Source organism: Amborella trichopoda, chromosome 2 (genome assembly GCF_054954075.1).
Source record: "Amborella trichopoda isolate Santa Cruz 75 chromosome 2, AtrichopodaSantaCruz75HAP2 v2.0, whole genome shotgun sequence".
NCBI lineage: Eukaryota > Viridiplantae > Streptophyta > Magnoliopsida > Amborellales > Amborellaceae > Amborella > Amborella trichopoda.
In genome coordinates this window covers 69032648-69057500 of record NC_142337.1, presented here as the reverse complement: position 1 = coordinate 69057500, position 24853 = coordinate 69032648, and the positions used below count along the sequence as shown (strand labels likewise).

The 24853-nt window shown below is 33.9% G+C and overlaps 4 long non-coding RNA genes across 8 annotated transcripts; all 4 read right to left on the bottom strand.

Annotated features, from left to right (window-relative positions):
• Positions 1 to 1840: 1840 nt before the first annotated feature.
• On the bottom strand, positions 1841 to 8490 carry LOC148783458 (uncharacterized). 2 transcript variants are annotated; one of them, XR_016050723.1, is made up of 7 exons: positions 8268 to 8490; positions 7109 to 7223; positions 5953 to 6067; positions 4795 to 4909; positions 3636 to 3750; positions 2398 to 2471; positions 1841 to 2013 (listed from the first exon to the last, which is right to left on the bottom strand). It is a non-coding gene; the product is annotated as an uncharacterized LOC148783458 (long non-coding RNA). The 2 variants fall into 2 exon arrangements; XR_016050722.1 differs by lacking the exon at positions 1841 to 2013 and having other exon boundaries at positions 2104 to 3750.
• A 1202-nt stretch (positions 8491 to 9692) lies between these two features.
• On the bottom strand, positions 9693 to 14065 carry LOC110006898 (uncharacterized). 4 transcript variants are annotated; one of them, XR_016050721.1, is made up of 5 exons: positions 13899 to 14065; positions 12151 to 12265; positions 11456 to 11573; positions 10772 to 10884; positions 9693 to 10203 (listed from the first exon to the last, which is right to left on the bottom strand). It is a non-coding gene; the product is annotated as an uncharacterized LOC110006898 (long non-coding RNA). The 4 variants fall into 4 exon arrangements; XR_016050719.1 differs by having other exon boundaries at positions 11456 to 12265; XR_016050720.1 differs by lacking the exon at positions 13899 to 14065 and having other exon boundaries at positions 12151 to 12747.
• A 6263-nt stretch (positions 14066 to 20328) lies between these two features.
• Positions 20329 to 22609, bottom strand: LOC148783457 (uncharacterized). Its single transcript, XR_016050405.1, has 3 exons — positions 22561 to 22609; positions 20758 to 20849; positions 20329 to 20408 (listed from the first exon to the last, which is right to left on the bottom strand). It is a non-coding gene; the product is annotated as an uncharacterized LOC148783457 (long non-coding RNA).
• Positions 22610 to 23974: 1365 nt separating this feature from the next.
• LOC148783456 (uncharacterized) lies at positions 23975 to 24414 on the bottom strand. Its single transcript, XR_016050404.1, has 3 exons — positions 24380 to 24414; positions 24176 to 24235; positions 23975 to 24036 (listed from the first exon to the last, which is right to left on the bottom strand). It is a non-coding gene; the product is annotated as an uncharacterized LOC148783456 (long non-coding RNA).
• Positions 24415 to 24853: the final 439 nt, after the last annotated feature.

Below are 24853 nucleotides of genomic sequence, written 5' to 3'. Positions count from 1 at the left end.
GAAAGTGTTTTCTCAAAAAACCTTTTCCAGGAAATTGTTTAGGTAAATATTTTCTTAAGGAAGTGCTTTCTGGGAAAACCTTTTCCAAGAAATTGTCTTCTAGGAAAACCTTTTCCAGGAAAGTGTTTTCTGGGAAAACCTTTTCCAAGAAAGTGTTTTCTGGGAAAACCTTTTCCAGGAAAGTGTTTTTTGAGAAAACCTTTTCCATGAAAGTGTTTTCTAGAAAACCTTTTCCAGGAAAGTGTTTTCTGAGAAAACCTTTTCCTGGAAAGTGTTTTCTGGGAAAACCTTTTCCAGGAAAGTGTTTTCTGGGAAAACCTTTTCCTGGAAATTGTCTCGAAAAATGTTTTCCTTGAAAGTGTTTTCTTGAAAATGTTTCTAAGAAAATGTTTTCCAGGAAAACATTTTCCTAAGAAAGTGCTTTCTAGGAAAACCTTTTCCAATAAAGTGTTTTCTAGGACAACCTTTTCCAGGAAAATGTTTTCTAAGAAATCGTTTTTACAAGAAAATATTTTCTTTTTCCATGAAAGTGCTTTCTAGGAGAACATTTTTCTAAGAAAACCTTTTCCTATAAATTGTTTTCTGGGAAAACGTTTTCCAAGAAATTATTTTCTAAGAAATTGCTTTCTAGGAAAACATTTTCCTAGAAAGTGCTTTCTAAAAAATGTTTTCTAAGAAAGTGCTTTACAGGAAAATATTTTCTAAGAAAGTGTTTTCCAAGAAAGTGCATTCTAGAACCTTTTCTAAGAAAAGGAAAATGTTTTCCTAAGAAAGTGTTTTCTAGGAAAGAGTTTTCCATGAAATTGTTTTCTAGGTAAACCTTTTCCAAAATAGTGTTTTCTAGGAAAATATTTTCCTAAAAATATTTTCCTAAAAAGTGTTTTCTAGAAAATGTTTCTTAAGAAAATGTTTTACAGGAAAACATTTTCTAAGAATGTGTTTTCTAGGAAATTGCTTTCTAGGAGAACATTTTCCTAGAGAACCTTTTCTAGGAAAATGTTTTCTAAAAAAATGGTTTTTCAGAAAACGTTTTCCAAAAAATATTTACTAAAAACACTTTTTCCAGAAAATATTTTCTAGAAAATGTTTCATGTGAGAAATTATTTTCTAGATGAAAATATTTTCATATGAAAATGTTTTCTCTATAAAATGTTTTCTAGAAAATGTTTTCTATAAAAATGTTTTCTAAGAAAGTATTTTAATAAACCCAATCACGAGGATAAATATACGGTTTAAAGAAAAAATAATAATAGAGCATAACTTAATTCATCCACTAAGTGTTGTGAGACAAGACAACTTGATACAATTAGTAATTTCGATGAACATTTCAACTAATTTAGTGCTCAAGAACGTGCAAATTACCGGTTCATTGGCAACTTGTGACTGTATTGATTTAAAGGCCACGAACGTACAAATTACCGGTTCATTGGCAGCTTGTGACCGTCCAATTTTTAGAAGATGAGATTTAAGTGTTAGAAAACTCAAATTTCAAATTTTGTTTTTTTTTTAAATAATCATCCAAAATTTTAGATTGAAAAATCCTCCTTAAATAGGTCATCTGACTAAGGTAGAAGAAGTAAACTATGCTCCTGAGGGAGCATAGTATACGTGCTCTTCATTTAATCCCCTTCCGCCGCAATGGAGGGGCCCCATCTATAATCATACAATTTCAGCCCCTCCAGCAGTGCAAAGACTCAGCTTTGTTAGAATTTGTATTGTCCAGTTCCAATCCAATAACCTCTCATGGTCTATACTTTTTTTACATGAAATAATACATTTGCCCTTCAGAAATTGCGAAAACAAAACTTTTACAATGTTAAAACTTTTACAATGTTCATTGCTATAGAAGCAAACTGAGCATCAACAAATAAAAATTTAAGAGACATTCATGCACATCAATCACAAAAAAAAGTGGCACATCTTGTATCCCTTACTTTAAAATTTATGCTATCTTCACAAAAACTCATCCCATGTCTGGGGCACCATCTTATATCCAAATAGAGGCCATAACAACTAAAAAAAGAAACCATATTGGAATAAGAGGAAATAAATATGGCAGATTAGGCTACAAACCATTTTCCATGCATAGCCAACCCATGCTTAAATGAGAAAGATGTTAGAATTCAAATTTGATTTAGAAAAGTATTAACATGGCTACTCCATAGTTGACTGCGAGCACTTCAGCTAAGCATGCATAAGAATTGTTTAGATATTGCCTGGTGTAAATGGAAATTGCCTAAGTACATTCAGCTCTTTATCTTTTCTTTTTTTTTTTAGGAAGTTTATATCGGAAGAGAGAGAAAACAAAGAGAAAGAGAATGAATTTCACTCAACATAATACAACCATGTTAATGCAAATAAAAAATGAAGAATGCATATAATAGAAAGAAACTCCACCTTAATCCCAAATGGACTCTTCATAAGCTCAGTTTGTATGTATTTGATCGAAATATGAAAAGAGCATCCTTGACCTGGAGGGAACCCAAGATTTCCTCATTCAGCACGGCAAGAAAGAACTTGTCAAATCCCAATTCACAAAAGCAATCTTACAAATATAAATAAAAATCAATAATGATAAAAAATTGTAAGAGACTCACACTTAATTGAGAACTAAATAAAAGATATGCTCCCAAACAATCACAATATTTTGCGTTAAAACCAATACACATTGGAATAACATAAGCCATATTGGAATAAGAAGAAATAAGTATGGCAAATTGGGCCACAAACCACTTTCCATGCATAATAGCTAAAAAACAGAAGCCATATTGGAATAAGAGGAAATAAATATGGCAGATTGGGCCACAAACCACTTTCCATGCATAACCAATCTATGCTTAAATGAGAAGGATGTTAGAATTCAAATTTGATTTAGAAAGGCATTCACATAGCTACTCCATAGTTGACTGAGAGCACTTCAGCTAAGCATGTCTAAGAATTGTTTAGATTGCCTGGTGTAAATGGAAATTGCCTAGGTACATTCAGCTCTTTATCTTTTTTTTCTTTTTTTGAGGAAGTTTGTATCGGAAGAGATAGAGAAAACAAAGACGAGAAAGAGAATGAATTTCACTCAACAAAATGCAACCATGTTAATGCAAATAAAAAATGAAAAATGCATATAATAGAAACAAACTCCAACTTAATCCCAGAGGGACTCTCCATAAAGCTCAGTTTGTATGCGTTTGTTCGAAAGCTATGCCCCCAAACAGTCACAAACATATGGCGTTAAAACCAATACAGATAACAGCTAAACAAAAGAAGCCATATTGGAATATAAGGAAATAAATATGGCAGATTGGGCCACAAACCATTTTTCATGCATCACCCAATCCATGCTTAAGTGAGAAAGATGTTAAAATTCAAATTTGATTTAGAAAAGCATTCACATGGCTACTCTATAGTTGACTAAGAGCATTTCAGCTAAGCATGACTAAGAATTGTTTAGATTGCCTGGTGTAAATGGAAATTGCCTAAGTACATTCAGCTCTTCATCTTTTTTCTTTTTTTGAAGAAGTTTATATCGGAAGAGAAAGATAAAACAAAAAGGAGAAAGAGAATGAATTTCACTCAACATAATGCAACCATGTTAATGCAAAGAAAAACTGAAGAATGCATATAATAGAAAGAAACTCCACCTTAATCCCAGAAGAACTCTCCATAAAGCTCAGTTTGTATGTGCTTATTCGAAAGCTATGAAAAGAGCATCCTTGACCTGGTAATTGGGGGAGCCCAAGATTTCCTCCATCAGTACTGTAAGAAATAAGAAGACAGATATTGTCAAACCCTAATTCTCAAAAGCTATCTTACAGACATAAATAAAAATCAATAATGATAAAAAATTGCAAGAGACACAAACTATCTACTATAATTGAGAAATAAATAAAAGCTATGCCCCCAAAACAGTCACAACATTTGACGTTAAAACCAGTACACATAACAGCTAAATAAAAGAAGCCACATTGGAATAAGAGGAAATAAATATGGCAGATTGGGCCACAAACCATTTTCCATGTATAGCCAATCCATGCTTAAATGAGAAGGATGTCAACTACTCCATAGTTGACTGAGACCTCTTCAGCTAAGCATGTCTAAGAATTGTTTCGATATTGTCTGGTGTAAATGGAAATTGCCTAGGTACATTCAGCTCTTTATCTTTTTTTTCTTTTTTTGAGGAAGTTTGTATCGGAAAAGACAGAGAAAACAAAGACGAGAAAGAGAATGAATTTCACTCAACAAAATGCAACCATGTTAATGCAAATAAAAAATGAAGAATGCATATAATAGAAAGAAACTCCAACTTAATCCCAGAGGGACTCTCCATAAAGCTCCGTTTGTATGCGTTTGTTCGAAAGCTATGCCCCCAAACAGTCACAAACATATGGCGTTAAAACCAATAAAGATAACAGCTAAACAAAAGAAGCCATATTGGAATATAAGGAAATAAATATGGCAGATTGGGCCACAAACCATTTTTCATGCATCACCCAATCCATGCTTAAGTGAGAAAGATGTTAAAATTCAAATTTGATTTAGAAAAGCATTCACATGGCTACTCTATAGTTGACTAAGAGCATTTCAGCTAAGCATAACTAAGAATTGTTTAGATTGCCTGGTGTAAATAGAAATTGCCTAAGTACATTCAGCTCTTCATCTTTTTTGTTTTTTTGAAGAAGTTTATATCGGAAGAGAAAGATAAAACAAAGATGAGAAAGAGAATGAATTTCACTCAACATAATGCAACCATTTTAATGCAAATAAAAACTGAAGAATGCATATAATAGAAAGAAACTCCACCTTAATCCCAGAGGAACTCTCCATAAAGCTCAGTTTGTATGTGCTTATTCGAAAGCTATGAAAAGAGCATCCTTGACCTGGTAATTGGGGGAGCCCAAGATTTCCTCCATCAGTACTGTAAGAAATAAGAAGACAGATATTGTCAAACCCTAATTCTCAAAAGCTATCTTACAGACATAAATAAAAATCAATAATGATAAAAAATTGCAAGAGACACAAACTATCTACTTTAATTGAGAAATAAATAAAAGCTATGCCCCCAAAACAGTCACAACATTTGACGTTAAAACCAATACACATAACAGCTAAATAAAAGAAGCCACATTGGAATAAGAGGAAATAATATGGCAGATTGGGCCACAAACCATTTTCCATGTATAGCCAATCCATGCTTAAATGAGAAGGATGTCAACTACTCCATAGTTGACTGAGACCTCTTCAGCTAAGCATGTCGAAGAATTGTTTCAATATTGCATGGTGTAAATGGAAATTGCCTAGGTACATTCAGCTCTTTATCTTTTTTTTCTTTTTTTGAGGAAGTTTGTATCGGAAGAGACAGAGAAAACAAAGACGAGAAAGAGAATGAATTTCACTCAACAAAATGCAACCATGTTAATGCAAATAAAAAATGAAGAATGCATATAATAGAAAGAAACTCCAACTTAATCCCAGAGGGACTCTCCATAAAGCTCCGTTTGTATGCGTTTGTTCGAAAGCTATGCCCCCAAACAGTCACAAACATATGGAGTTAAAACCAATACAGATAATAGCTAAACAAAAGAAGCCATATTGGAATATAAGGAAATAAATATGGCAGATTGGGCCACAAACCATTTTTCATGCATCACCCAATCCATGCTTAAGTGAGAAAGATGTTAGAATTCAAATTTGATTTAGAAAAGCATTCACATGGCTACTCTATAGTTGACTAAGGGCATTTCAGCTAAGCATGACTAAGAATTGTTTAGATTGCCTGGTGTAAATGGAAATTGCCTAAGTACATTCAGCTCTTCATCTTTTTTTTTTTTTTGAAGAAGTTTATATCGGAAGAGAAAGATAAAACAAAGAGGAGAAAGAGAATGAATTTCACTCAACATAATGCAACCATTTTAATGCAAATAAAAACTGAAGAATGCATATAATAGAAAGAAACTCCACCTTAATCCCAGAGGAACTCTCCTTAAAGCTCAGTTTGTATGTGCTTATTCGAAAGCTATGAAAAGAGCATCCTTGACCTGGTAATTGGGGGAGCCCAAGATTTCCTCCATCAGTACTGTAAGAAATAAGAAGACAGATATTGTCAAACCCTAATTCTCAAAAGCTATCTTACAGACATAAATAAAAATCAATAATGTTAAAAAATTGCAAGAGACACAAACTATCTACTATAATTGAGAAATAAATAAAAGCTATGCCCCCAAAACAGTCACAACATTTGACGTTAAAACCAATACACATAACAGCTAAATAAAAGAAGCCCCAATGGAATAAGAGGAAATAAATATGGCAGATTGGGCCACAAACCATTTTCCTTGTATAGCCAATCCATGCTTAAATAAGAAGGATGTCAACTACTCCATAGTTGACTGAGAGCTCTTCAGCTAAGCATGTCTAAGAATTGTTTCGATATTGCCTGGTGTAAATGGAAATTGCCTAGGTACATTCAGCTCTTTATCTTTTTTTTCTTTTTTTGAGGAAGTTTGAATCGGAAGAGACAGAGAAAACAAAGACGAGAAAGAGAATGAATTTCACTCAACAAAATGCAACCATGTTAATGCAAATAAAAAATGAAGAATGCATATAATAGAAAGAAACTCCAACTTAATCCCAGAGGGACTCTCCATAAAGCTCCGTTTGTATGCGTTTGTTCGAAAGCTATGCCCCCAAACAGTCACAAACATATGGAGTTAAAACCAATACAGATAGCTAAACAAAAGAAGCCATATTGGAATATAAGGAAATAAATATGGCAGATTGGGCCACAAACCATTTTTCATGCATCACCCAATCCATGCTAAAGTGAGAAAGATGTTAGAATTCAAATTTGATTTAGAAAAGCATTCACATGGCTACTCTATAGTTGACTAAGAGCATTTCACCTAAGCATGACTAAGAATTGTTTAGATTGCCTGGTGTAAATGGAAATTGCCTAAGTACACTCAGCTCTTCATCTTTTTTGTTTTTTTGAAGAAGTTTATATCGGAAGAGAAAGATAAAACAAAGAGAAGAAAGAGAATGAATTTCACTCAACATAATGCAACCATTTTAATGCAAATAAAAACTGAAGAATGCATATAAAAGAAAGAAACTCTACCTTAATCCCAGAGGAACTCTCCATAAAGCTCAGTTTGTATGTGCTTATTCGAAAGCTATGAAAAGAGCATCCTTGACCTAGTAATTGGGGGAGCCCAAGATTTCCTCCATCAGTACTGTAAGAAATAAGAAGACAGATATTGTCAAACCCTAATTCTCAAAAGCTATCTTACAGACATAAATAAAAATCAATAATGATAAAAAATTGCAAGAGACACAAACTATCTACTATAATTGAGAAATAAATAAAAGCTATGCCCCCAAAACAGTCACAACATTTGACGTTAAAACCAATACACATAACAGCTAAATAAAAGAAGTCACATTGGAATAAGAGGAAATAAATATGGCAGATTGGGCCACAAACCATTTTCCATGTATAGCCAATCCATGCTTAAATGAGAAGGATGTCAACTACTCCATAGTTGACTGAGACCTCTTCAGCTAAGCATGTCTAAGAATTGTTTCGATATTGCCTGGTGTAAATGGAAATTGCCTAGGTACATTCAGCTCTTTATCTTTTTTTTCTTTTTTTGAGGAAGTTTGTATCGGAAGAGAGAGAGAAAACAAAGACGAGAAAGAGAATGAATTTCACTCAACAAAATGCAACCATGTTAATGCAAATAAAAAATGAAGAATGCATATAATAGAAAGAAACTCCAACTTAATCCCAGAGGGACTCTCCATAAAGCTCCGTTTGTATGCGTTTGTTCGAAAGCTATGCCCCCAAACAGTCACAAACATATGGAGTTAAAACCAATACAGATAATAGCTAAACAAAAGAAGCCATATTGGAATATAAGGAAATAAATATGGCAGATTGGGCCACAAACCATTTTTCATGCATCACCCAATCCATGCTTAAGTGAGAAAGATGTTAGAATTCAACTTTGATTTAGAAAAGCATTCACATGGCTACTCTATAGTTGACTAAGAGCATTTCAGCTAAGCATAACTAAGAATTGTTTAGATTGCCTGGTGTAAAAGGAAATTGCCTAAGTACATTCAGCTCTTCATCTTTTTTCTTTTTTTGAAGAAGTTTATATCGGAAGAGAAAGATAAAACAAAGAGGAGAAAGAGAATGAATTTCACTCAACATAATGCAACCATTTTAATGCAAATAAAAATTGAAGAATGCATATAATAGAAAGAAACTCCACCTTAATCCCAGAGGAACTCTCCTTAAAGCTCAGTTTGTATGTGCTTATTCGAAAGCTATGAAAAGAGCATCCTTGACCTGGTAATTAGGGGAGCCCAAGATTTCCTCCATCAGTACTGTAAGAAATAAGAAGACAGATATTGTCAAACCCTAATTCTCAAAAGCTATCTTACCGACATAAATAAAAATCAATAATGTTAAAAAATTGCAATAGACACAAACTGTCTACTATAATTGAGAAATAAATGAAAGCTATGCCCCCAAAACAGTCACAACATTTGACGTTAAAACCAATACACATAACAGCTAAATAAAAGAAGCCACATTGGAATAAGAGGAAATAAATATGGCAGATTGGGCCACAAACCATTTTCCTTGTATAGCCAATCCATGCTTAAATAAGAAGGATGTCAACTACTCCATAGTTGACTGAGACCTCTTCAGCTAAGCATGTCTAAGAATTGTTTCGATATTGCCTGGTGTAAATGGAAATTGCCTAGGTACATTCAGCTCTTTATCTTTTTTTTCTTTTTTTAAGGAAGTTTGTATCGGAAGAGACAGAGAAAACAAAGACGAGAAAGAGAATGAATTTCACTCAACAAAATGCAACCATGTTAATGCAAATAAAAAATGAAGAATGCATATAATAGAAAGAAACTCCAACTTAATCCCAGAGGGACTCTCCATAAAGCTCAGTTTGTATGCGTTTGTTCGAAAGCTATGCCCCCAAACAGTCACAAACATATGGCGTTAAAACCAATACAGATAACAGCTAAACAAAAGAAGCCATATTGGAATATAAGGAAATAAATATGGCAGATTGGGCCACAAACCATTTTTCATGCATCACCCAATCCATGCTTAAGTGAGAAAGATGTTAGAATTCAAATTTGATTAAGAAAAGCATTCACATGGCTACTCTATAGTTGACTAAGAGTATTTCAGCTAAGCATGACTAAGAATTGTTTAGATTGCCTGGGGTAAATGGAAATTGCCTAAGTACATTCAGCTCTTCATCTTTTTTCTTTTTTTGAAGAAGTTTATATCGGAAGAGAAAGATAAAACAAAGAGGAGAAAGAGAATGAATTTCACTCAACATAATGCAACCATGTTAATGCAAATAAAAACTGAAGAATGCATATAATAGAAAGAAACTCCACCTTAATCCCAGAGGAACTCTCCATAAAGCTCAGTTTGTATATGTTTATTCGAAACATATGAAAAGAGCATCCTTGACCTGGTAATTGGGGGAGCCCAAGATTTCCTCCATCAGTACTGTAAGAAATAAGAAGACAGATATTGTCAAACCCTAATTCTCAAAAGCTATCTTACAGACATAAATAAAAATCAATAATGATAAAAAATTGCAAGAGACACAAACTATCTACTATAATTGAGAAATAAATAAAAGCTATGCCCCCAAAACAGTTACAACATTTGACGTTAAAACCAATACACATAACAGCTAAATAAAAGAAGCCACATTGGAATAAGAGGAAATAAATATGGCAGATTGGGCCACAAACCATTGTCCATGTATAGCCAATCCATGCTTAAATGAGAAGGATATCAACTACTCCATAGTTGACTGAGACCTCTTCAGCTAAGCATGTCTAAGAATTGTTTCGATATTGCCTGGTGTAAATGGAAATTGCCTAGGTACATTCAGCTCTTTATCTTTTTTTTCTTTTTTTGAGGAAGTTTGTATCGGAAGAGACAGAGAAAACAAAGACGAGAAAGAGAATGAATTTCACTCAACAAAATGCAACCATGTTAATGCAAATAAAAAATGAAGAATGCATATAATAGAAAGAAACTCCAACTTAATCCCAGAGGGACTCTCCATAAAGCTCAGTTTGTATGTGTTTGTTTGAAAGCTATGAAAAGAGCATCCTGGACTTGGTAATGGGGGGAACTCAAGATTTCCTCATTCAGCACTGCAAGAAATAAGAAGACAGAGATTGTCAAAGCCCAATTCTCAAAATCTATCTTACAAATATAAATAAAAATCAATAATGATAAAAAATTGCAAGAGACACACACTATCTACTATAATTGAGAAATAAATAAAAGCTATGCCCCCAAACAGTCACAACAATTGGCGTTAAAATCAATACAGATAACAGTTAAAAAAAAGAAACCATATTGGAATAAGAGGAAATAAATATGGCAGATTGGGCCAAAAAAAACAGCCAATAAAAAAAAACGAATGAGAAGGCTGTTAGAATTCAAATTTGATTTAAAAAAGATTTAACATGGCTACTCTATAGTTAACTGAGAGCACTTCAGCTAAGCATGTCTAAGAATTGTTTAGATATTGCCTGGTGTAAATAGAAATTGCCTAGGTACATTCAGCTCTGTCTTTTTTCTTTTTTTGAGGAAGTTTACATCGAAAGAGATAGAGAAAACAAATTGGAGAAAGAGAATGAATTTCACTCAACAAAATGCAATCATGTTAATGCAAATAAAAAAATGAAGAACGCATATAATAGAAAGAAACTCCACCTGAATCCCAGAGGGACTCCATAAAGCTCAGTTTGTATGTGTTTGTTCGAAAGCTATGAAAAGAGTATCCTTGACTTTGTAATTGGGGGAACCCAAGATTTCCTTCATCAGCACTGCAAGAAAGAAGAAGACAGAGATCAAACCCCAATTCTCAAAAGCTATCTTACAAATATAAATAAAAATCAATAATGATAAAAAATTACAAGAGACACACACTATCTACTATAATTGAGAAACAAATAAAAGCTATGCCCCCAAACAGTCACGACATTTGGCATTAAAACCAATACACACATAACAGCTAAAAAAAAGAAGCCATATTGGAATAAATAAATATGGCAGATTGGGCTACAAACCATTTTCCATGAATAGCCAATCCATGCTTAAATGAGAAGGATGTTAGAATTCAAATTTGATTTAGAAAAGCACTAACATGGCTACTCCATAGTTGACTGAGAGCACTTCAGCTAAGCATGTCTAAGAATTGTTTAGATTGCCTGGTGTAAATGGAAATTGCCTAGGTACATTCAGCTCTTTTTCTTTTTTTTCTTTTTTTGAGGAAGTTTGTATCGGAAGAGACAGAGAAAACAAAGACAAGAAAGAGAATGAATTTCACTCAACAAAATGCAACCATGTTAACGCAAATAAAAAATGAAGAATGCATATAATAGAAAGAAACTCCACCTTAATCCCAGAGGGACTCTCCATAAAGCTCAGTTTGTATGTGTTTGTTCAAAAGCTATGAAAAGAGCATTCTTGACCTGGTGGTAATTGGGGGAACCCAAGATTTCCTTCATCAGCACTACAAGAAAGAAGAAGACAGAGATTGTCAAACCCCAATTCCGTAAAGCTATCTTACAAATATAAATAAAAATCAATAATGATAAAAAATTGCAAGAGACACACACTATCTACTATAATTGAGAAATAAATAAAAGCTATGCCCCCAAACAGTCACCACATTTGGCGTTAAAACCAATACACATAACAGTTTAAAAAAAAAAGCCATATTGGAATAAGAGGAAATAAATATGGCAAATTGGGCCACAAACAACTTCCATGCATAGCCAATCCATGCTTAAATGAGAAAGATGTTAGAATTCAAATTTGATTTAGAAAAGCATTAACATGGCTACTCCATAGTTGACTGAGGGCACTTCAACTAAGCATGTATAAGAATTGTTTAGATATTGCCGGGTGTAAATAGAAATTGCCTAGGTAAATTACGCTCTTTATCTTTTTTCTTTTTTTGAGGAAGTTTATATCGGAAGAGAAAGAGAAAACGAAGAGGAGAAAGAGAATGAATTTCACTCAACAAAAAGCAACCATGTTAATGCAAATAAAAAATGAAGAATGCATATAAAAGAAAGAAACTCCACCGTAATCCTAGAGGAACTCTCCATAAAGCTCAGTTTGTATGTGATTGTTCGAAAGCTATGAATAGAGCATCCTTGACGTGGTAATTGGGGGAAGCCAAAATTTCCTTCATCAGCACTGCAAGAAAGAAGAAGACAGAGATTGTCAAACCCCAATTCTCAAAAACTATCTTACAAATATAAATAAATATCAATAATGATAAAAAACTGCAAGAGACACACCCTATCTACTATGATTGATAAATAAATAGCTATGCCCCCAAACAGTCACAACATTTGGCGTTAAAACCAATACACATAACATTACAATTATAAACGAACAAAATTACAAAAAGGAGATGTGTAAATTTGTATACCTCTCTCTCTCCAATCATATATTAATGTGCACATAGCAAGGTTAAGTGTATCTCAATCTCTCACCATCCATGTTATCTCCTATATAAACAATTAAAGATAAATTTTATGGCCTTTTTGAGACCAAGACAGCAACATACAACTAGGTTCATCGCATCTATAGAAAAATAATGGAAGCTTTTCACCCTAAAAAGGAAAACTTAGAAAGGTAGAGACACTTTGGTGGTAGCTAGTTGATAAACTGGGTAGACATAGAGTGAAATACAATATTGCATGACTGTAAAAAATTTAACAAAATATGGTGATGTGTTCAAATACAATATTGCATATATGTTTTTCCATAATCCGATCCTTCAAAGACCTCAGAGGAAGACTTCCATAGAGCTGCAAATCTTGAAGATTCGGTCAAAAAAATGGTTCGAGATGCTAGGGATAAGGTACTTGATTGAGGCCAATCTAATGACATTCATTGAAGCCAAAAGATATTCTACTCCCTCAAGAGTATACTGTCCATTTACTCTCTCGGAAAAAACCCCACCTAAGACTAGTTTTAGGGGATATAACCTATTTAACACATAGATTAGCTTCAATAGAAGAAATTTCCTAATTGCACCATCAAAGCACTTGAAATAAAAAATGTCTCAAGCTTGAATAGAAACCGTCTAATTTTTAGAAGATGAGATTTAAGTGTTAGAAAATTCAAATTTCAAATTTTTTTTTTTAAATAATCATCTAGTGATTCTAAGGTGGTTATCAAAATTTTAGATTGAAAAAATCCTCCTAATAAGTCATCTGATCGAGGGAGAAGAAGTAAACTATGCTCCTGAGGGAGTGTAGTATACGTGTTCTTCATTGAATCCCCTTCCACCTCAAGGGAGGGCCCCATCTATAATCATACAAATTCAGCCTCTCCAACAGAGCAAAGACTCAGCTTTGTAGAACTTATATGGTCCAGTTCCAATCCAATAACCTCTCATGGTCCATACCTTTTGACATGACATACATTTGACCATCTATTAAGGATCTGATACCCTTCAGAAATTGCGAAAGCAAAACTTTTACAAAGTTCATTGTTATAGAAGCAAACTGAACAGTGGCACATCAAAACTAAAATTTGAGAGATACCCCTATCCCTTACTTTGAAAATTTATGCCACTTCAGAAAAAACTCATGCCATGTTTGTGTCTATACCCAAATAGAGGCATCCATAACAGCTCAAAAAAGAAGCCATATTACAATAAGAGGAAATAAATATGGCAGATTGGGCCAGCAAACCATCTTCCATGCATAGCCATCCATGCAAAAGCTAAAATGAGAAGGATGTTAGAATATAAATTTGATGTAAGAAATGTGGAGAGAGAAAGTAGGAGAAGAGAGAGGTTAGGTTTTGGGCTTACGTGACGGATCCATCTTGGTAGTGAAGGACTTGACGGAGAAAACAAGACCAAACATGAGCTTGTGATCCTGCTGTGGACTAAGGGTTTTGAGGGGACAAAGCCATTCCCTGTAAAAGAGGCATAGCCCATTCCGATTTGATTTAGAAGGATACAAGAATATGCTAAAATACAAGAATTAAATTCTCGATAGTTTTTAATTTATATTTCAAATATATTGGACGAATAACCCTTCAACATCATCACAAAAAAAAAATCAACACCACACTTCATACATAATAAAAAAATGAGGAGCGTAGAGAGAGAAGCAAACACAATTATCAGACTAAGATCAAGCAGAGACTAATGACAACTAAGGATTATGTTTAAGTTTTCAAGTTTCTAAGAAAGTTGAGAAGATTGCTTCCCTGCTTGTGTTAGAGTGAGAATTGGACCATCTTGCTCTCGATGAGCTCTTCTCCTGTAAAGGCCACCAAAATAGTTTCTCCTTTTTGGGTGGCTCTCGTTGTTGAGCTCGTCATCTTCGCTTGAAGTACCCTTCGCCATTTTCTTGATTGTAAAAGTAGAAGAAAAAGATTAATGGATTTCTGATCAATGACTAATGAAGCCTTATGGTCTAAACTAGAGGAAGATATTTGAAAAGATTCATGCCGGCTGGCTCTGTGATCAAGAAATGCATTGAGAGAGATGGATCGGTTTCTGATCAAGATACGAAGAGAGAGAAAAGAGAATAGATCAGTAGATTGTTACTGGGGACGTGAATCAATGAAATATGGATTGGCCCTCACCGAGAACATAAGTAAGGAGTAGTTTTGGGATTTATCTAGAGTAAAATTTGAGAGAACCCGTTACAGTATACATATAAGACTATGGCTACATATATATAAATATGTATGAATTAGATTATTTCAAATCAAAAATATCTATTTCTAAACAATATCTATTTCTATTTTAATAATTATATTTTTACCACATATACATGTGTCTCTTCCATAATGTAAACCATCTGCATCTTAGTCACGTTTTTGTTTTTCTCTCAATTTTTATGTGGTTTTCTCATTTTTGGGCTTTGGAGCTAGCCGATTGTGAGCTCAGCTCGGCTTATTTTGGTTTGACTCGGCTTTTTTTGGCTATAATCAACTCAGCTCAGCTCCCATCCGATCGGTTCATAATAAATTCTCTTGACCTGAGCTGAGCCGATATAAGTTGAGCCTAACCAAAATAAGCCGAGCCGAGCTAGCCAACTCTAGCCAAAACCGAGACCGACCAAAAAAACCCAAGGAAAAATAGAAAAATTTTAAAAAATCAAATAAAAAAAAGACAATTTGTAAAAAATAATAAACAAATTCTTATTAAATAAAAAATCAAATAAAAAAAACAACCAATCAGCCAATTTTCTGGTCAGGGATCACACCACTTTGGAGCCATGTCCAATTAACCATTCCGAAACACAAGAAAGAGGAACAATCTATTTGAGAGAGTGAAATGAAGGGGAGAGAGATGACTCGTATCAGTTCACATTGTGAAGCAAAGAATTGGGATATAGACACCCTAATTAACTTGTAAAAATTTGAAGATTGTCTGTTTGTAATTTTTAGACAAAATTTGTAGCTGAAACGAAAAAAGATAGTTTAATTTGGGAATAAAAAATGATGGCCAAAATTTGCCTATGTGATAATATTCCACAATTTTGCTATATTAAAATTTCACTGAATTTCGTTAAAATTTCACTGAAATTCTACAAATTTCAGTGAAATTTGTAATAGTTTTTTTTTTCTTTTTTTTCATATTTTCACTATCTTATTTTTTCTCAATACCTCGGCTCGGCTTATGTAGGCTTGGCTCGGCTTGTATCGGCTCGGCTCGACTTACATCGGTCATTCTTCTATTGTCTAAGTGTCTAATTATTTCAGGTAGTACCTGAAGATCAACGCAGGGCTCTCTATCCAACTCATTCTTTCAAGATTCTATTCTTCTGTTGTCATTCTATTTCATTCTTCTGTTGTCAGGCTCAACAGAAGAATAAAATAAGTCGAGCCTGACAATAGAAGAATGACAACAGAAGAATAAAATAGTTAGACATGTGAATATATTTTTCTGTTGTCATTCTATGTCATTCTATGTGAATATATTCACATAGAATATATTGTGAATACATTCTTCTATGTAAATATATTGTGAATATATGTCATTCTATGTTGAATTTATGTCATTCTATGTCATTCTACGTGAATCTATGTCATTCTATGTGAATATATTCTTCCGTTGTCATTCTATGTGAATAAATGTAAATACAACAGAAGAATATATTCACATAGAATGACATCGATTCACATAGAATGACATATATTTACAATATATTCACATAGAAGAATGTATTCACAATATATTTTATGTGAATATATTCACATAGAATGACATAGAATGACAAAAGAAAAATATATTCTCATGTCTAACTATTTTATTCTTCTATTGTCATTCTTCTGTTGTCAGGCTCGACTTACAGGTTCAACAAAACCTGGTAAATATTGCAAAAGAATATAGGCTGATTAAATTTTTCATCATGCACATAAAGCTACAAAAGGTGACAAATCATAAATCATTGAGGGGACATGAACAACCAAACAGACACACATGAGTTCATCATTATTCCTTTTTCGATGACTATTTAACTCATGATTATGATTAGGTGTAATGACATATCAAACAATAGATAATATCAAAGGTTGTAACATAAAGAACTGTCAAAACATACAAACATTTTAATCGAATTACATGAAAACAGATATTCTAACTGCTGTGTGTCTTTTTTGTTTTGGCGAGGTCCACAGTTGTGCATTATGAACATGGGCAACCCATCTTAAAAGGAGACTAAATTACACTCCAACTAAATATATATAAAACGTAACAGTTTAGATTCACTACTCATGAAGAATTGTGAGAATTTAATTGATCCAGACATTTACTGATCACATATTCGTCGTGCACTACTGATGATGAAACCATGATACATCCAACAAAAGATTCAAGTATATGGGAAGTTTCAAATTCAGAACAAAAACATCAGAAGAAAGCTCACAGAGTATATGAATCCAATTCTGCATTGATAGAGAGGAACTGAACTTTTAGCAATTCACAGTCAACATCATATATGGATCTAAAACAATTCTCGTTAAATGGGAAAACTCAAAGTGGGTGACAGAGTCCCTTCCATAGACTTTAGTGACCTTGCAAAACTCCCTAAAGGAAACCTTTGAGCATAAGTTAGCAATAAAATTTCAAATCCCAACCAAAACACACTAAAGAACATAAGAAACAAGACTCAACTCCCAAACTTCTTCTCAATGATAATTACAAAAGGGATAATTGTGAACAATCTCATATCAATGGCAGAAGCCCAGCAGAGACTACCGTAAATGCATTAAGCAGCAAACAAAACCAATAAAAAATGTATCCAACCTGGGACACTGACCTACAACTGTTAGATAATGGTATCCGACATGGACAAGAATGACAAATTAAACTGTGAATTTTTTGAATATGAACTATCAATCTGTTAGAGGCATGATCCAAGCAAAAGGGAGAAAACAAAAAATCACATACTAGTAGATGTTTTTAAAAAGTAACTATGACCTCAGGGGAGGGAATTTAAATGAAAACCATAATCAATATAAAAGGAAAGGCTAGCAACCATACTTATAAACTGCTTTACATACTTGAGGTCAACTCCCATAATTTGTGGATTTAATGGATTATAAACTGCTTTACATACTTGAGGTCAACTCCCATAATTTGTGGATTCAATGGATACCCAGTCACCTAAAACACACTAAAGAACATAAGAAACAAGACTCAACTCCGAAACTTCCTCTCAATGATAATTACAAAAGGGATAATTGTGAACAATCTCATATCAATGGCAGAAGCCCAGCAGGCACTACCGTAAATGCATTAAGCATCAAACAAAACCAATAAAAAATGTATCCAACATGGACAAGAATGACAAATTAAACTGTGAATTTTTTGAATATGAACTATCAAGCTGTTAGAGACATGATCCAAGCAAAAGGGAGAAAACAAAAAATCACATACTAGTTGATATTTTTAAAAAGTAACTATGACCTCAAAGGAGGGAATTTAAATGAAAACCATAACCAATATAAAAGGAAAGGCCAGCAACAAAACTTATAAACTGCTTTACATACTTGAGGTCAACTCCCATAATTTGTGGATTCAATGGATACCCAGTCACCTAAAACACACTAAAGAACATAAGAAACAAGACTCAACTCCCAAACTTCCTCTCAATGATAATTACAAAAGGGATAATTGTGAACAATCTCATATCAATGGCAGAAGCCCAGCAGACACTATCGTAAATGAGTTAAGCAGCAAACAAAACCAATAAAAAATGTATCCAACCTGGGACACTGACCTACAACTGTTAGATAATGGTACCCAACATGGACAAGAATGACAAATTCAACTGTGAATTTTTTAAATATGAACTATCAATCTGTTAGAGGCATGATCCAATCAAAAGGGAGAAAACAAAAAATCACATACTAGTTGATATTTGTAAAAAGTAACTATGACCTCAGGGGAGGGAATTTAAATGAAAACCATAATCAATATAGATGGAAAGGCCAGCAACCAAACTTATAAACTGCTTTACATACTTGAGGTCAACTCCCACAGTTTGCGGATTCAATGGATACCCAGTCACCTATAGAATGAATCAATGACAACATCAAAATCAAAATCAAAATTTTCTCTTTAACAAAAAATAACTAATAAGTAAAACTCAAGCAACAAAAGGACTGTTTCCATGTATGTAACTCCGAAACAGCAACCATCATTAACAAATCAAAGAATTTGGACAGAATATATATGGAACAGAGGCGAAGTTACTCCATCATATCAATCCAAGAATCCCAAACATAAATATTGATGATTATTCTGGTAGCTTACGTAAGGCCACCAGCCTGCAAATACAGACTGTTGACGGAGAGAGGTTAGGTTTTCGGGCTTACGTGACGGATCCATCTTGGTAGTGAAGGACTTGACGGAGAAAACAAGACCAAACATGAGCTTGTGAACCTGTTGTGGACTAAGGGTTTTGAGGGGACAAAGCCATTCCCTATAAAAGAGGCAAAGCCCATTCCGATTTTGATTTAGAAGGATACAAGAACATGCTAAAATACAAGAATTAAATTCTCGATAGTTTTAAATTTATATTTCAAATATATTGGACGAATTACCTTTCAACATCATCACAAAAAAAAAATCAACACCACACTTCATACATATTAAAAAAATGGGGAGCGTAGAGAGAGAAGCAAACACAATTATCAGACTAAGATCAAGCAGAGACTAATGACAATTAAGGATTATGTTTAAGTTTTCAAGTTTCTAAGAAAGTTGAGAAGATTGCTTCCCTGCTTGTGTTAGAGTGAGAATTGGGACCATCTTGCTCTCGATGAGCTCTTCTCCTGTAAAGGCCACCAAAATAGTTTCTCCTTTTTGGGTGGCTCTCGTTGTTGAGCTCGTCATCTTCGCTTGAAGTACCCTTCGCCATTTTCTTGATTGTAAAAGTAGAAGAAAAAGTTTAATGGATTTTTTATCAATGACTAATGAAGCCTTATGGTCAAAACTAGAGGAAGATATTTGAAAAGATTCATGCCGGCTGGCTCTGTGATCAAGAAATGCATTGAGAGAGATGGATCGGTTTCTGATCAAGGTACGCAGAGAGAGAAAAGAGAGTAGATCAGTAGATTATGGGAACGTGAATCAATGAAATATGGATTGGCCCTCACCGAGAACTTGAGTAAGGAGTAGTTTTGGGATTTATCTAGAGTAAAATTTGAGAGTGAGAACCCGTAACAGTATATATATAAGACTATGGCTACATATATATAATTATGTATGAATTAGATTATTTCAAATCAAAAATATCTATTTCTAAAAAATATCTATTTCTATTTCAATATTTGTATTTTATCACATATACATGTGTCTCTTCCATAATGTAAACCATCCTCATCTTAGTCATGTGTTTATTTTTCTCTCAATTTTTATGTGGTTTTCTCATTTTTGGGCTTTGGAACTAGCCGATTGTGAGCTCAGCTAGGCTTATTTTGGTTTGACTCGGCTTTTTTTTGCTATAATTAACTTGGCTCAACTTAGTCGGCTCAGCTCAGCTCCCATCCGATCGGTTCATAATAAATTCTCTTGAGATGAGCTGAGCCGATATAAGTTGAGCCTAACCAAAATAAGCCGAGCCGAGCTAGCCAACTCTAGCCAAAATCGAGACCGACCAAAAAAACCCAAGGAAAAACAGAAAAATTTTAAAAAATCAAATAAAAAAAAAACAATTTGTAAAATAAAATAAACAATATTAAATAAAAAATCAAATAAAAAAAACAACCAATCAGCCAATTTACCGGTCAGGAGTCAAACTGCTTCGGGGCCATGTCCAATTAACCATTCCGGAACACAAGAAAGAGGAACAGTCTATTTGAGAGAGTGAAATGAAGGGAAGAGAGATGACTCGTATCAGTTCACATTATAAAGCAAAGAATTGGGATATAGAAATCTTAATTAACTTCTAAAAATTTGAAGATTGTCTGTTTGTAATTTTTAGACAACCATTTGTAGCTGAAACGAAAAAAGATAGTTTAATTTGGGAATAAAAAATGATGTCTAAAATTTGCCTATGTTATAAAATTCCACAATTTTGCTATATTAAAATTTCACTGAATTTCGTTAAAATTTCACTGAAATTCTACAAATTTCAGTGAAATTTGTAATAGGTTTTTTTTTTTTTTTTTCATATTTTCACTATTTTATTTTTTCTCAATACCTAGGCTCGGCTTATATAGGCTTGGCTCGGCTGGTATCGGCTCGGCTCGACTTACATCGGTCATTCTTCTGTTGTCATTCGATACCTGAAGACTTTCCAATCCCCATATGTTTTCATTTATTATGTGTCAAATTGTGTCTAAGTGTTTAATTATTTCAGGTGGTACCTGATGATCAACACAAGGCTCTCTATCCAACTCATTCTTTCAAGATTCTATTATTCTGTTGTCATTCTATTTTATTCTTCTGTTGTAATTCTTCTGTTGTCAGGCTCAACAGAAGAATAAAATAATTCGAGCCTGGCAATAGAAGAATGACAACAGAAGAATATATTCACATAGAATGACAACAAAAGAATATATTCACATAGAATGATATATATTCACATAGAATGACATATATTCACATAGAATGACATATATTCACAATATATTCACATAGAAGAATGTATTCACAATATATTCTATGTGAATATATTCACATAGAATGACAACAGAAGAATATATTCACATAATGACAACAGAAGAATATATTCACATGTCTTAACTATTTTATTCTTTTGTTGTCATTCTTCAGCTGTCAGGTTCGACTTACAGGCTCAACAAAACCTGCTATGTTATTGCAGAAGAATATAGGCTGATTAAATTTTTCATCATGCACATAAAGCTACAAAAGGTGACACATCATAAATCATTGAGGGGACATGAACAACCAAACAGACACACATGAGTTCATCATTATTCCTTTTTCAATGACTATTTAACTCATGATTATGATTAGGTATAATGACATATCAAACAATAGATAATATCAAAGGTTGTAACATAAGGCATTATCAAAACATACAAACATTTTAATGGAATTACATGAAAACAGATATTCTAACTGCTGTGTGTCTTTTTTGTTTTGGCGAGGTCCACAGTTGTGCATTATGAACATGGGCAACCCATCTTAAAAGGAAACTGAGTTACACTCCAACTAAATATATATAAAACTTAACAGTTCAGATTCACTACTCATGAAGAATTGTGAGAATTTAATTGATCCAAACATTTACTGATCACATATTCGTCATGCACTACTGATGATGAAACCATGATCCATCCAAAAAAAGATTCAAGTATATAGGAAGTTGCATATCCAGAACAAGAACTTCAGAAGAAAGCTCACAGAGTATATGAATCCAATTCTGCATTGATAGAGAGGAACTGGACTTTTAGCAATTCACAGTCAACATCATATACGGATCTAAAACAATTCTCGTTAAATGGGAAAACTCAAAGTGGGTGACAGAGTCCCTTCCCCAGACTTTAGTGACCTTGCAAAATTCCCTAAAGGAAACCTTTGAGCATAAGTTAGCAATAACAATTCAAATCCCAACCAAAACACACTAAAGAACATAAGAAACAAGACTCAACTCCCGAACTTCCTTTCAATGATAATTACAAAAGGGATAATTGTGAACGATCTCATATCAATGGCAGAAGCCCAGACACTACCGTAAACGCATTAAGCAGCAAACAAAACCAATAAAAAATGTATCCAACCTGGGACACTGACCTACAACTGTTAGATAATGGTATCCAACATGGACAAGAATGACAAATTCAACTGTAAATTTTTTGAATATGAACTATCAATCTGTTAGAGGCATGATCCAAGCAAAAGGGGGAAAACAAAAAATCACATACTAGTTAATATTTTTAAAAAGTAACTATGACCTCAGGGGAAGGAATTTATATGAAAACCATAATGAATATAAAAGGAAAGGCCAGCAACCATACTTATAAACTGCTTTACATACTTGAGGTCAACTCCCATAATTTGTGGATTCAATGGATACCCAGTCACCTATAGAATGAATCAATGACAACATCAAAATCAAAATCAAAATTTTCTCTTTAACCAAATATAACTAATAAGTAAAACTCAAGCAACAAAAGGACTTTTTCCATGTATGTAACTCAAAAACAGCAACCATCATTAACAAATCACAGAATTTGGACAGAATATATACGGATCAGAGGAGAAGTTACTCCATCTTATCAATCCAAGAATCCCAAAAGTAAATATTGATGATTATTCTGGAAGCTTACGTAAGGCCACCAGCTTGCAAATGCAACTGTTGTGGCCACATAACCATGGCACCTGTTGGAACATCCATATGCATATAGAAATACAACTGTAACAATCAGAGGACCACAAAAGCTTTAACTTAGACAAAGCAAAATCCATCATGGGATGAATTGGGCTGCAACTTCGGGAGTCCACACAAAATGATTTATGATGCTCTGGCAAGAAGAAATACTCAATATGAAGTCCAAGAAAATATCACTTTTCTTCACAAGTATCTACTATCTTATACAGGGATCAATATTCCCATAGAATTTAGCAGCCAATATAAGATGAATTAATCTCCCTCAAAATATATTAGCGGCCAATATAAGATGAATTAATCTGCCTCAAAATATACAAGTCATCTAATGCTTAAGTGGCTCACCAAATATAAGTGTTCCCTTGCCATATGTTCCATCAATCCCTAAGTTGATCCCTTGCCATATGTTCCGTCAAGAAAAGGGGAATCAGTGCCATTGCGAGGGCACCAACTCTGGAGCTATGGAAAGTTTATGGGTAGAACTTTTACCAAGGGAAGTGATGAGGTCCATTATTTCACCTAGACAAAGTACATCCGTCAGCACAAGGGAGATTCTTGAAATTTGACTTCTCGCTAGTACCTATTTTCTAGGCATACATATAGTTGACCTGAAAACTTTTGCAAGTTAGACCCAGAGAATGCAGCCATCAAGTGGATTTTGCATGGCAAGACCATGAAGGATCAAAGTGGCGAAGATGGATTAGGTGTCCAAGTGTTTTGATGGCTGCTATTTCAAAAAATGGTGCATGGAACCCCCTAAACAAGCGCTCAATTAGCAAAAAAGAACAAAAAAATAGTTAAACAACTTCTCCAAATAACCTTCCCATTATAATGTGCAGAAATTTTGTGAAATAAGCTATAAAGCATAGAATTGTCATGATGGTAGATACCATGCCCTGATTTTTACCATATTTGCAGTATCATTTGACATTGTAGAGATGAAAAACTAAGGCAGTTATACTAGCAAAGTAGCAACAGGAGATTAATTTTTCTTTCCATCCCTCCTGCATCTCCGCACAAGAATATGATTTTCAAAAGCCAATGGATTTCAACATGAAGTTGTACCTTAGTGAGCAGTGAACTTAATTTCTGAATGACATCAATTATGTGATCGGACTTCACAGCCTAAAAAGAAGAAAAGGCACAAAAGAAATTTAGTGAATAACCTATAACCTAAAACCTAAACAATTCAAATCTTTTGAGCCTATGCCCAATCTACCTAAAAATCTGCAATTCACCAAATACAAAACAAAAAAGACAATACCCATGTCTGGTTCTTAACTCGATCAGAGACCGATGGATCCAATCCATGGAATCTAGCATTCTGAAACACCACGCATGCACATCAAATTAAAGTGCTATTCCATCCAGAAAATGCAACCAGATCAAAGCACGCACTAAATCACCCTCTATCTTTCAATTATAATACGAGTATGAAATAAACATCCCACTAAGGAATTGAACTTACCAGAGGAGAATTTCTATCTTCACCAATATAACCTGAAGATGATTAAAAGAATAATCAGAGATTGCTCATCAGCCACTCATAAATCACAGAAGTTAAATGACCGTATGCTTGAACATTTCACCTGTCAGAAAAACCAAAACCTAATGCAACAGAGATCCAGATGAGTACACTCCTTTTTGGGTGGCTCTCATTGTTGAGCTCGTCATCTTCGCTTGAAGTACCCTTCACCATTTTCTTGATTGCAAAAGAGGAAGAAGAAAAAGATTAATGGATTTCTGATCAATAACGAATGAAGCCTTATGGTTCAAACTGGAGGAAGAAATTTGACAAGATGCATGTTGGCTGGCTCTGTGATCAAGAAATGCAGAGAGAGATGGATCGGTTTTTGATCAAGATACAGAGAGAGAGAAGAGAGTAGATCAGTAGATTGTTAATGGGGACGTCTACTTAGAGAGAGAGTAACCTCTGAGTGAG